Genomic DNA, 14,172 nt, shown 5'->3' with positions numbered 1-14,172 from the left:
TTACCTAGCCTTTTGACAATTCTGAAAGTAACCAACGACAGATAATGTACCTATTAATGTGCGAAAATTAAATGTAATGTAGGTTCTGCATTCCCATTTACTTCTTGACCTAAGAAGCAACAAGATGTTCTACTTCGCTCCTAAGAGTGCATTCGATGATATTCGTAACGGAACTTTGCCGAGAAATTCATATTATAGTTGTACCGGGCGGTACACCTCCGCTAATTCAAACTTTGCGCCAGTTGAAACTCCTCTATTGGAGGAAGCCTGAACTTTAACTACAGTGTTAATTCTCAAGTTTTTCAGAAGATGTCACTACTTGTAAATTTTGAAGTGTTCTGAACTGTGTCGTTTTCGATGTATTTTTCTTTTGCCTGTAGTAAGAAGTGTGAACATTCTCTCCTAGATGGCACTACTGAAGGACTTCAATTATGCACCCTAGTGTGAAGTGAAAGAACTGTGTTTTGGAGAAATTTTGGGTTCATAAGTTTGTTCTTTGTTAAATTTCTTTCAGTCATTGTTTAGGTTGGCTGTATAACCCTTCACCTTCCGCCAGTTTTGAATTCGACCAATGAGTAATTTTTGTAATTAATTTCCCACCTATCCTGGTTTTCTTCCTCAGTTTTGACATGTAATCTTTTGGCCGTCCAATAAAATGATTGTGGGCGGGTGTTATCATTCCTGAAAGGTCTCGAATGTTCCGCGAGGGTATATAAACTGCTGATTTTCGGTTCTCTGCGCCACTTCAGTAACACCTATCATTGTGTAAATTATGTAGGAGGGGGCGGGAAGCGCCTTTTTCTTCGGGCAGCAGTTCAACCACCAGGTAATGGCCGTTTTATAACTTATTTTCTTGCCAGCTCAGCAGTTTAACCCTCGGGGCGGGTTCGAAAACTTTTACCATGTAACTTTCCCCTAAATGTAAAAGACTTTTGGTTTAAATTCTGCCTCTGTAACTACATATTGGGATAGAGAGTGCTTAACCCTCTCGAGCTCCCACTCATATTGCTTTGAGGTGAACTTATTTTCACAACCGTTTCTTCCCTTCTAATGTAATGTAAATCGTTTTCTTATATAAGTCACCTCTTTAGTATGTGATTAGCCCTTGGATTAGCGGCCTAGTGCCAAGTAGGTTTCAATAAGGCGTATTTGGAGTGCTGTGTCGCCTCCTCTCAAGTTGGTATTTTGGAGGCCGTGTAATTGTCCTGTTTCTTCACTTAATAGGCCTCAGTAGGTTGGGTATTTTTTACCCCTGTTTTCATGTGTTTGGAGGTCAGCTTGAATGTGGAGTTTGGTGTGGCCTTTGATAGGCTGGAACTTTGAGAGCGGGTTGCTCTTCCAAAAAAAAAAAAAAAGAAAAAAAATGTTTCTGTGTGCCTCGAGGAGGCTTTACTCTGTAATTGGGAGTAAGTGCTCCCGGGCATGATAGGGGTTTTCTCCCCCTTTTGTTGAATCTTGTATATTCGAGTAAAGTTGGGCTTATTGCTCAAGGATTGTAAGTCTGGGTCTCGACGCCCAAATCCTGTAACCTCGGTAATTGGACATTTTTCATTGGTTGTTATGCTACTATGTACCTGCCATTCTTGTTATTTCTTGATTTTGCAAAGAAAATATAACCTTGTTAAATTTTATCTTAACTTTAATTTCGTAAGTTGAGACCTGTTCACCCCAGCACCTTCTTTCACCTCTAACTACCACGGAAAACTCCGTAACAATAGTGATAGAAATTCAAACCAATTTTAGTTTTGTGGTCTAGATGTCTATTCTCTCGCCAGTCTCACTTCTTCTCTTCAGTATGCTGGATTTCTCCACGTTATTTCCATGTTTAGGTACCCTTGTGTCTGGGCGGTTAAGTATTTTACGGATATTGTACGGTACACCACCCTCTCATTAAGGTGGAAGTCTGCATTTTGGCTCAGAGTGTGTCCCTATAAGCGGTCCTCAGCCTATATTTCGGATGTAGTGTTAGTAGTTACTATTTTATAGGGATTTATGGGTATACAACCATGTGTTCTCAATACTAAGTAGAACACATAAACAGGAGAGATACCATCCTTACAAATTAATATACCAGTATTCGGGAGATAGTGGGTTCGAACCCCACTTTCGGCAGCCCTTAAGATGGTTTTCTGTGGTTTCCCATTTTCACACCAAGCAAATGCTGGGCCTGTAGCTTAATTAAGGCCACGGACGCTTCCTCCCCACTCCTAGCTCTTTCCTGTCCCATCGTCGCCGTAAGACATATCTGTGTCAGTGCGCCGTAAACCAACTAGCAAAGAAACAAATTAATATACCGGCAAACAAAAGGAATGACCATGAAGTAAATGGGATTTAAAGAATTTCTACGTCTTAGAAAGCTAATCATTTGGGGACAGGGGAAGAATAAGAGCTGACGAATGAAGGTCAGATAGGAAATATGAAAGTGAAGAGCCTATAAAAAGTAAACTGAAGCAATATCAGGCTCGGACAGAGGCCCCGTGGTCACAAGAACATACTTTCAAATGAAGAAGCCCTCGCGGCTTACGATAGGCTGAGGATGCCGTGAATGATCTCTATGCTCCTAACGACACAGCTAAACTCAATTTCCAATTAATATTGTACCATTCTCTGAACAAATCTCTTCCTTGATGTGAGTCAAGGTTCAGTGAATACATGATTATTTAATGGAGTCTATCATTTCATATCTATTTCATACCTTCCGTTCCTCCAGCTACTCGGTATTTGATGTTTGTAGGTGCTGTACCAGGCAATGGATAAGTCTTCGTAAGTGTTGGTGCGATATTGCTGCATTCTGTTACATTTTAAGTGCTTACAACTGATTTTACAACGTCGTTTTGCGGCCTGTGTGGAGAAAGAACCTGGTACTGCTTTAAAGTCGGTGTAATTGATGCAGCTGGACAATGCTGCACACTTCACTTTTGCCCTCAAAGTTATACATAAGCGTATACATGATCTTCATTCCAGATGTCAATAACTCAATAGAGCCTATCAGTAAAATACCCATCCCACCTTGAATACAAATATGACAGTGGTAAAGATCCGAAGTATGTTGTACAAAAGGGTTATACAACTTGTTTATGATGTTCTCTACTTTTTCTTGTGAAGACCACCCGAGAACTACTTCATCAGTTTACCCCATTGTCAGTTCCATTAATACAAAAAGAATTCCAACGGTGCTGTGTCAAAATCTCGTCCGCAAGTTTGCCAGATAATAATAATAATAATAATAATAATAATAATAATAATAATAATAATAATAATAATAATAATATGCATTAGTCCGAAAGACATTCGAAACAGGAACCACTTTTGACAATTAGTTTCAGACTCCAGAGGCTTCTGAGGAGAAGTAGAAAAGAAATCATCAAAAGTGGTCTTTTTAATATGCATTAGTCCGAAAGACATTCGAAACAGGAACCACTTTTGACAATTAGTTTCAGACTCCAGAGGCTTCTGAGGAGAAGTAGAAAAGAAATCATCAAAAGTGGTCTTTTCGGAAGAAAGAGAGAACGAAGGAGATGAGGCGACGAATGAGGCTGTACTGGTAGAATATCAAAGATAGTGGAGGGAAAATATGATCCAGTATATCTTTGTTGTTATTCCGTGGTTTGGTTCATAGTGGATGAAATTGAATAATAATAATAATAATAATAATAATAATAATAATAATAATAATAATAATAATAATGGGAACACCTACAACTAAATGGTTCTATCCTATGTGACTAAATTGAGGCATCTAGACACTGTTGTTAAACCTGAGTCCCTTCATGCAGCAGAAACATTGGGCATGACTGGAAAAGGTGGGCTTGAAGATATCAGTGAAAGAGAAAGAAAAATACTGAAAAATTCTAGGTTCAAATGTAAAAAAAAAAAAAAAATGGAATGAGGAGGCTCAAATTTCAAAGAACAGAAGGAGTGGTTGAGATGATGAGGAAGAGAAGGTTACAGCACTATAGAAATTTGTTGAGGACGAACAGTAACAGACTAACGAAGAGAATCTTTGAATTCTTCAGGAAGAGGAAGAAGTGCTTAAATGGTTTCGAGAAGTGAGTTTATCGGGCGAGTTGGCCGTGGGGTTAAATTCGCGCGGCTGTGAGCTTGCATCCGGAAGATAGTGGGTTTGAATCCCACTGTCGGCAGCCCTGAAGATGGTTTTCCATGGTTTCCCATCTTTACACCAGGCAAATGCTGGGGCTGTACCTTAATTAAGGCCATGGCCGCTTCCTTCCAACTCGTAGACCTATCTGTGTCGGTGTGACGTAAAGCCACTAGAAAAAAAAAAGAAGTGAGGTTGGACGTGATGGAGATGGGGGTTGCGGAAGTTTACATCGTGGACAGAAATCAATTTCGACAACTTCGTCTAAAAGTTCAGTGATATTAGGAGACTGGGGAAACATTAGTGAGAAAAGGGAGATCCTATAAGAAGAACGGAAGGACGTAGGAGAAAGAATGGATCCTTTCAGAAAGTGAAGGCAGAGAATGTTGAAATTACCGCAAAGATTGCCATAGACGGCCGAAACCAAGGTGAAAATAAACGATACTATTAGGTTTTATGTCCCACTAACTACTTTCATGGTTTTCGGAGACGCCGAACTGCCGGCATTTTGACCCGCAAGAGTACTTTTATGTGCAAGCAAATCTATGACACGAGGCTGACGTATTTGTGCACGTACAGATACCACCGGACTAAGTCAGGATCCAGACTGCCAAGCTGGGCTCACTCAACGCTGCTCCCTTCGCTCACCCTTAAATCTACCACTTTAAACAACAAGCATCATCATCAGGTGCTGATGGTATGATTTCAGTGCCCCAGCTAACTAAAGTAAACCTATTACAACCTTGACTTCAGTGAGATTTTTGTTTTAAGCTTTAAGTGGTTTACTGTATGTGCCCTTTATATTCCACTTATACTAATGTGAGTAAGGTGGGGGGAGTTAAAGTCTGGCAATGTTATCCGTATTTCAATCTCTTAATCAGCCAAACTTCCATGTTCGTGTCGTATTTACTCATTACTGGCACTGCCTTACTCCTTTTGAGAAGATAATAGTTCACTTTCATCTTCATTGTCTTCGTGAACTATTTTCCTGGCTGTACAGTACTCTGTCAGTAATGCTTCATTCCGCCTTCCTTCCTTTCCAACACTCGCGGACAAGTTACTTAGCCATTTCACTTCTCCCGCATACATTTTGGTCTGCTACCCAACGTGAAATCGAATAGCAAAAACGCAGAAAATTTATCGCACGCAGCTCACCGTACCGTCATAACGGAGGACATTACAGTAGTACACGCGCACGGTCAAAAGCACCGCACAGTTGCTAACATATCCATAATGCTAGCAGACAGCAACGTAGCGACGCGTGTTCTGAAAGATTAAACTTTCATGTTTTTGCAGCGTTCGCTGGCCCATATACGTTTCCGAAACTATGAAAGTTAATCATTAGAAATAAGAAACCGCTTTTCCCTTTGCGAAATTCAAATGACATTAATATACCAGGTGGCTCTCGAACGCCGTACTTTCTACTTATAAATGCCCCGCTTGCACAAGTGATAAATAGGATGGCTACCAACGGATTTTCACAGGGGAACTACTGCCAGCGGTCAGGTTACATCAGAATATGAAGAGATAAGAAACAGTGTCGTGTTACCAGTCTAATACACCCCTTGCATTAGTAAACATCGTTTTCGACCGCATAGTTCTAGGCTGGAGTATAGTACAAACGCACTATATTTGCTGTCTGCATATCAGCAATGACTAGTGTGATCCCCTGTGAAAATCAGTTGGTAGACATCCCGTTTATCATTTGTGCAAGCGGGGCATTTACAAGTAGAAAGTACGGCGTTCGAGAGGCACCTGGTCTATCTCGGCCATGTCAATCCTTCAACGGCTGCTAATTTCAGATGACCACCAGCCATAAGACATAGCCTGCACGGTTGCTAGGTAACATTGTCTGTCCAACAATCGAAACCTTACATCACAGCCTGCACGGTGGCCAAGGTTACACTTCCGTCACAAATTTTGGTACGATAACTTCAGTAATGAACATTTTCAGATGACCCCCAGTCATAAGACATGTTTATGCTCCAATGACTTGTTCATGCATTTTAACTCCACTAAAATACTGTTTAGATTTACAAATAAAAGGTATATTTATGACACCCACCATCAATTTCCTCACATTTTTCTCACGTACTTGGGGACGGCATTCATGAAACATTTTGTCTATTTTCGACGATCCACAGCATCCTGGCGTTTAAGTTTCCGAGGTGCATGTTAGCCTGTCCAAGCAACGCAGACGTTGGTCCTCGAGGCCGGCACTTTCTACGTTCAGTTGACGGGCTATGATTACAACTGAGGTGCTAGTGCTGCGAAGTGCATGCCCATACAATCGTAGGGGGCTAGGTATAACAATAATCGGTTACAGAGCTCAAACCATAGTTTTCGGGGTCGCTGAGGTGAATAGTGACACTCCGAAATTTTTATAAGCCCAAGTTCAGCCCCCATAGTGGTGGTGGTGGTGGGAGGGGCGTCGAGGAGGGACTGTTATAAAAATGATCGAAAATAGAGTCGAATCCATAGTTTTCGAGGTCGCTATGATGAATAGTAACACTCCGAAAGTATTAAGGTCAAAGTTCAGCCCCTTCGCGCTGGGAGGGGGGGGGGGGCGAAGGGGCTACGAGATATAAAATAATGTAAAATAATGTCGAATCCATACTTTTCGGGGTCGCTGTAATGAATAGTAACACTTCGGATTCATTAAAGTCAAGTTCAGGTCTCTTGTGGGGGGAGAGAGGGAATTGAGATATTAAAATAATCGAAAATAGTGTCGAATCGATAGTTTTATGGGTCGTTGAAATGAATAGTAACAGTCCGGATTTTTAAAGTCCAAGTTCTGCCCCTTTTTGGTGGGAGGCGAAGGGCGAGTGAGATATAAAATAATAGAAACAGTGTCGAATCCATAGTTTTCGTGGTCTCTGAGATGAATAGTATAAAGTATAAATTCATATGCATTTTGGGTGGGGAGGGGCAAGGGGAGTGAAATATAAAAATAAAAAATAGTCGAAAATAGTGTTGAATCCATAGTTCTTGGGGTCGTTGAGATGAATGGATCCACTTCGGATTTTTTAAGATCAAGGTCAGCCCGCTTTTAGGTGGGGGTGACGGGCTGGTTAAGATATAAAATTTCAGGCCCCTTTGGCATAGGAGGAGAAAATGGGTGAAAAAATAAAACGACCGAGATTATGGAGATTATGGATGTATGTGTGTATTTTCCAGCATAGGTGTCAACTAAATTTGGTATAAATATTACTTACTATTTGTGGAAAATGTTATTGGGGCAAGACACCCCTGGAACCTCCAAGGGAGGATGTTAAATATAAATGGAGCTAAAAACGACTGATATGAGTGTCGAATCCATAGTTTTGAGGACAAGTGGACTGATTTATACTAAACTTGGATCACATATGACTTACTGTCAGAAGACTAACCGCGTGAAGGTAAGACACCGCTGGATCCCTTATTGGTTGGGAGTAAGGGGTGAGAAAAGAGAGTAATTGAATATTGTGTCCAATCCATAGTTTTCGTTCTCTCTGAGATGAGAGTGACACACCTGGATTTTTTAAGTCCACGTTCAGCCCCTTTTATCATCGAGGATGAGAAAAGGTGAAAAAGAATATTTCCAAACTGACTGACATAATGAACGTATGTGTGTACGTTCCAGCATAGCTCTCTATCAATATTGATACAGATGTGATTTACTATCTGGAAAAAAAATACTGTGGAGGTAAAAGACCCCCTAGCTCCCTAGGGTAGGGTTAAAATATAAAAACCCGGGCGAGTTGGCCGTGCGGTTAGGAGCGCGCAGCTGTGAGCTCGCATCCGGGAGATAGTGGATTCACACCCCTCTTTCGGCAGCCCTGAACGTGTTTTTCCGTGGTTTCCCATTTTCACACTAGGCAACTTCTGGGGCTGTACCTTAATTAAGGCCACGACCGCTTCCTTCACATTCCTAGGTCTTTCCTGTCCCATCGTTGCCGTAAGACCTATCTGTGTCGGTGCGACGTAAAGCAAATAGCACAAAAAAATGTTAAAATAATCGAAAACGACCGATATTTGAGTCGAATGTATAGTTTTCAGGGTGGCTGAGATGAACTGTGTCACTCTGGATGCCGTTTAAGACAAAGTTCAGTCCCAAACGGCAGAGGGGTTGAGGACGAGTGAAGAAAAGATAATGTCCAAAGTGACCGTGTATACGGATGTATGCGTATATGTTCTAGCATACCTCTCAGTCAAATGTGGTACATATATGAATTACCAAGAATAAATTACTAGAGAGGCACGAGTCAGGTAGCACCGCTAGCGGCGGTGTTGAATTATAGGAAAGTACGCAAGGATGGGTGAAATATTAAAATAATAAACAACGACAAATATTAATGTACAGTCCATCGTTTTCGGGGTCCATGAGGTGAATAATGGCACTCCGGATGTCCTAGACGTCCATGTTCGGCCGGCATTGGCATGTGGATGAGAAGGGGAATGTGCCCAAAATTAAGGAAATTATGCATGTATGTATGATTCTTCCAGTATAGTCTTCAAACAGTATTGGTACACACATGCTTTACTATCTGAAAAAAAATACTGTTGGAGGAACACACCACTTGTAATCATAGGGGATGAGGTGAAATATAAAAATAAACGAAAACGACTGATATCAAAATTGAATCTATTGTTTACGAGGTCGCTGAGTTGAACTGTGACACTCTGGATGCTGGTTAAATCCTACTTCAGCCGCAATCAGATTGGAGGTTGAGAAGGGGTGAAAATGAATGTAAAAATGGCCGATATTATGGATGTATGTGAGTATGTTCCAGAATAGCTCTCAACGAATCTTGGTATATATATGACCATCAGGAGAAGAAAAACCTGTGGAGATGGAACATCCCAAGCCTAGCTAAGGTTGGGGAAATTGGAGTGGACGACTTGTTAAAATAATGGAAAATAACCTGTATTACCTCCCCTGTGAACCATGTGACCTTGCCGCGGTTTGGAGGCTTGCGCGTCCCAACGAAGCTGATAGCGAGCCGCAAGTGCAGTCATATCGGATGGGTATCTGTCGAGAGACCAAACTAACCAATGGTTCAACGAAAGGGGGAAACAGCCTTTCGGAAGTTACAAGGGGGCAGTCTAGGTGATTAACTGATATGGCCTTGTAATTATACTTAACATGGATTAGCTGTGTTGATACTGCTGCACAGCTGAAAGCAACGGAAAAATACAGTCGTTACTAACCGCCGAGGACAGAGGAACGACAGAGGAAGTCAGATGGTTGAATTCTGCACCAATCACAATTTAGTCTTAGCTAATGTTTGGTTCAAACACCACAAGCGGTGGCTGTACACTTGGACGAGATCTGGAGACACTGGAAGGTATGAAATAGAGTTAATTATGACTGGGCAGATATTCAGAAACCAGGTGTTAGATTTTAAAACGTTTCCAGGGGCAGACGTGGACTCAGATCACAACTTGTTGGCCATGAAATGCCATCTGAAGTTGAAGAAATAGAAGAGGGGAAGAAATCCAGTGTGATGGGATCTAGACAATTTTAATGAAAAGAGTGCGAAGGATTGTTTCAAGGAACATGTTGCACAAGAACTAAATGGCAAGGCTGAAGGAAACAGAGTAGAATAAGAATGGACAGTCGTGAAGAATGAGGTCAGTAATGCTGCTGAAGAGATGTTAGGAAAAAAGGAGTTATCAACTAAGAATCAGTGGAAAACTCAAGAGATTCTAGACCTGATCGACGAACGACGAAAATACAAGAATGCAAAAATGAAAGGGGCAGGAAGGAATGCAGGCGATTAAAAAAATGAAGTGGATTGGAAGTGCAGGGCAGCTAAGAAAAATGGCTGAAGGAGAAGTGCAAGGATTTTGAAAGTTGTATGGTCCTAGGAAGGGTAAATGCTGCATACATGAAAATCAAGGAAACCTTTGGAGAAAGGAAAACTAGGTGTATGAATATTAAGTGTTCACATGGAAAACCTATTCTAGGGAAAGAAGACAAGGCAGAAAAGAAGCAGGAACATATCCAAAAGTTGTATCAAGGTAAGGACGTAGATGATATGGTTCTGGAACAAGAAGGGGCAGTTGATGCTGGTGAAGTGGATGACCCAAATTCGAGGTCAGAATTTGACAGAACTTTGAGACACCTAAATAGGAGCAAAGTACCTGGAATTAATGGCATTATCTATGAATTTATGGCTTATTTGGGAGAAACCAGCATGGCTAGGTTGTTCCTTTTAGTGTGCAGGATTTATTAGACAGGAGAAGTGCCATCCGATTTTCGGCAGAATGTTGTAATACCTATTCCAAAGAAAGCCGGTGTTGACAAGTGCGAAAACTACCGTACCATTAGTTTAGTATCTCACGCCTGAAAAGTTATAACACGTATTATTTACAGAAGAATGGAAAGACAAGTTGAAAGAAAGATGTTTCTCAAGTCTTTCGTCTGGAGCGTGGCATTGTATGGAAGTAAACATGGACGATAACTAGCTCGGAAAGAGAGAGAATAGAAGCTCGTGAAATGTGGTATTACATAAAAATGCTGAAGGTAAGATGAATAGAATGAATTGCGAATATAAAGGTAGTGAATCGAATTGGTGAGAGGGGATCGTTGTGGCTAATTTTGACGAGAAGAAGGGATGGAATGATAGGACATATCATAAGACACCTAGGACTTACGCAGTTGGTACACCCCGACCCCGCAAGTTTAAATTGTGCGCCTAAAATAATCCCCTACAGGAGAAACTCCGAACTTTAAAATCTGTATTAAATCAATGGTTCCTTGGAAGATGTCACTACGGTAAACTTTGAAGTCTATTTCGATTCATGTTTGTTTGCTCTGTAGCAAGAGGTGTGGACATTCTCTTCCAGATGTCACTACCAAAAAAATTATGACTGTGCACCCTGGTGCGAAGTGAACGAACTGTTTTGAAGAAATTTTGTATCCCTAAGTTTGTTCTTTGTTAAATTTCTTTCTTTCATCTTTTGGGTTGGCAGTATTGATCTCTTCTTCCGCCAGTTTTGAATTCTACCAATCACTAATTTTCTAAAATAATTTTCAGCCAATCATGTATATCTTTTCCAATGTTGTATGTAACTATTGCGTCCACCAATAAACAGAGTGGGTGTGGCGTTTTTCTTCCATGAAAGGTCTCGAAGTTTCCTTGTGGGTATAAAACTGCTGATTGTCATGGCTCGGCGCTACTTCATCGACATCTTGCTTAGTGTGCGATTATGTAGCAGGGGACGGGAAGCGCCTCTTTCTTCGGGCAGCAGTTCATCAACAAGGTAATGGCCGTGTAATAACTTTTTCTTGCTAGCTCAGCAGTTTGACCCACGGGGCGGGTTCGAAACTTTTCTCATATAACCTACCTTGTAAAAGGTAATATCTTTGTAAAACTCTATATCTTCAACCGCAAATTGGGATAGGGAGTGCTTAACCTTCTCGAGCTCCCACCCATATTGTTTTGAGATGACTACGTTTTCATAACCAATTTTCTTATCTTTTTAAGGTAAGAAAAGTTTTCTTCTACGAGTCACCTCTCTAGTATGGGATTAGCCCCTGTGTTACCGGCCGAGTGCCACCTAGGTTTTAAGAAGTTTCATGTAGGAGTGCAAGCTACGCCTCCAGCTAATTTCGTATTTTAGGGCCATGTAATTAACCTGTTCTTTTCTGATAAGGCCCAGTAGATTGGGTACATGATACCCCTGTATAAATTTGTAAGTTGTGCCCGAGGGCAAGTTATGGTGAAAGTTGAGGTTGCCTTAAATAGGCGTGAGTAACTGAGAGCCTGTTAGTTCTCTCCGAATTGGATTTTTTGAGTGCCTCTAGAAGGCCTGAAGGTGTTTGTTGGGAGCAAGTGCTCCTTGTATGAAGGGGTTTTCTACCCCATGAATTAAGTGTATGTAGGTAAAGCGGAGCTTAGAGCTCAGGATGTATTGTGACCTTATCGGTCATGAACGTATTTATTTATTAATCAAATGGCAGTGAAAAACCTTTGGAAAGCTCCCTCGTACTTGTTACAAAAAGTTGCGTTAGGTTGCACCTGCTTACACAACCTTTGTAGCCTGCAAAACACCACTCCGTCTTAACTAAAAGAATACACAGACCGGGCGAGTTGGCCGTGCGCGTAGAGGCGTGCGGCTGTGAGCTTACATCCGGGAGATAGTAGGTTCGAATCCCACTATCGGCAGCCCTGAAAATGGTTTTCCGTGGTTTCCCATTTTCACACCAGGCAAATGCTGGGGCTGTACCTTAATTGAGGCCACGGCCGCTTCCTTCCAACTCCTATGCCTTTCCTATCCCATCGTCGCCATAAGACCTATCTGTGTCGGTGCGACGTAAAGCCTCTAGCAAAAAAAAAGAATACACAGATAGAGGGAGAGAGAAGAAAATGTCAAGCCAGAAAAATCGATAATGATACCTTCACCCGTTGAAAAAATGGCCGAACACGATGTTGCCAGCTCGCGAGTTGCATTTGTATGATGAGATTTCGAGACATGCATAATATTTAATATGGGAAACCTCGGGGTGTTATATGATTTCATTATAGACATCTGCCAAAATTCCAATTCTTTATAATATATTAACGTGTGGAAGAATACGCAATCGTTGCATTATATAACACGCTAAGCGTCATGACGCGTCCTTTGTACGCAGCACTCTCATGGAGGACATTGTAGGGGCATTATTTTAATAATTAATTCTAAATAAATGGCCGAACAATTCAGGTTCCGCACATAACCAGACTACTTAAGAATCTGAGTCACACGTTTGAGTGTATTACCGATGTCATACGACACGTGGAACCATTAATTAAAAAAGGTAGTGGGGATTAGCCACTGTCTCTTGTATAAGTGGGCGAAAGTTTATAAAAGGAATAGCGATGATGAAAACAGTATCCATTTAACGCGAAGGATCCAAAGCAGAACCACGGTTTGATAGTGTTCTGATCTATTTAGTGTTTCAGACTGCAAATATACAGTTTACATCTTCGAGAATATATAATTGTCTACAAACAATAGTATTTAATAAAGGTTGAAGTTATGTGACTACAAGAACGGTATAATTGTAATTTTTTTAAAGTGTTGCAACAAGTGTTAATTTCATTAAAGTGTAATAATTGTATTTTTGTGTTAAAGTGACGCAACAAGTGTTAATCTCATAAAAGCTGTTATAAGTGTAGAAGATAACCATTGGATTATGAACGCCTTCAGCGGGAGTGGCAACGGATATGAACCCGTGACCAACGTCAACACTATGGAAGCTTAAAAAGGAAAATGAGGCTCTTACCCGGGACCCGAATCCTGGATTGTTACGACATGATGATAAGTACTAAAATGAAATAATTTTTTAAATAAATGCGCGGTTATTCATTATGCAGATCACGCAAATTAAGTTAGACATGTAAATTGCATGTAATTTTTTAGAGAGAGAACTTGTGAGTGGTCTTCATATTCATTTAGGTTCATTTCATGGAATTAATAGTCTACTGCATGTGCTTAAATATATATATATAATTTACGTAATGCATGTATTTGACGTGATGATAAAATATTAGTTAGTCTGAGAGTGCTTAGATTAGGTAAAAGTAATAGAAAGTAGATTTGTTTTGGCACTGAGCCAAACCGTAATTTTGTATAATTTATTTACGTGATATCCAAGCTTATTATGATAATGCATGGTGATTATGCTTGTAAAAATGGATTATCGACTGTTAACATCAGGATAGCAAGGCACTCTTATTTTCACGTAATTTGCATGATAATATTTGTAGATGGCTGTATTAATTATATGCGTAACTTGTGACATGCCTAGACATCGAACAGACGCCCTCCTATTGAGATTAGCGTTTTCCTTTAATGTCGAATATTTTCCCTTTCTATATATGAGAATAACATTACGGATATGTTTAAAATCCATATTTGATTTTATTGATTTGAGTTTAAAATTTAGGAAAAACCTAGGCTGCATTCTGTAGTCGGATGGAAGCGAACCTGGTCATTCTAATTCTGAGGATGTGAATATAATAAGATAAAAGGTGGCCTGATATTGAGTTAAAGAATTGTGATAATGCAGTGAACTAATAAGCCAGTGGAGCTTTGGAAATCTG

The sequence above is a fragment of the Anabrus simplex genome, chromosome 3 (assembly GCF_040414725.1).
Source record: "Anabrus simplex isolate iqAnaSimp1 chromosome 3, ASM4041472v1, whole genome shotgun sequence".
Lineage (NCBI taxonomy): Eukaryota > Metazoa > Arthropoda > Insecta > Orthoptera > Tettigoniidae > Anabrus > Anabrus simplex.
Note: the sequence above shows the minus strand (reverse complement) of the source record.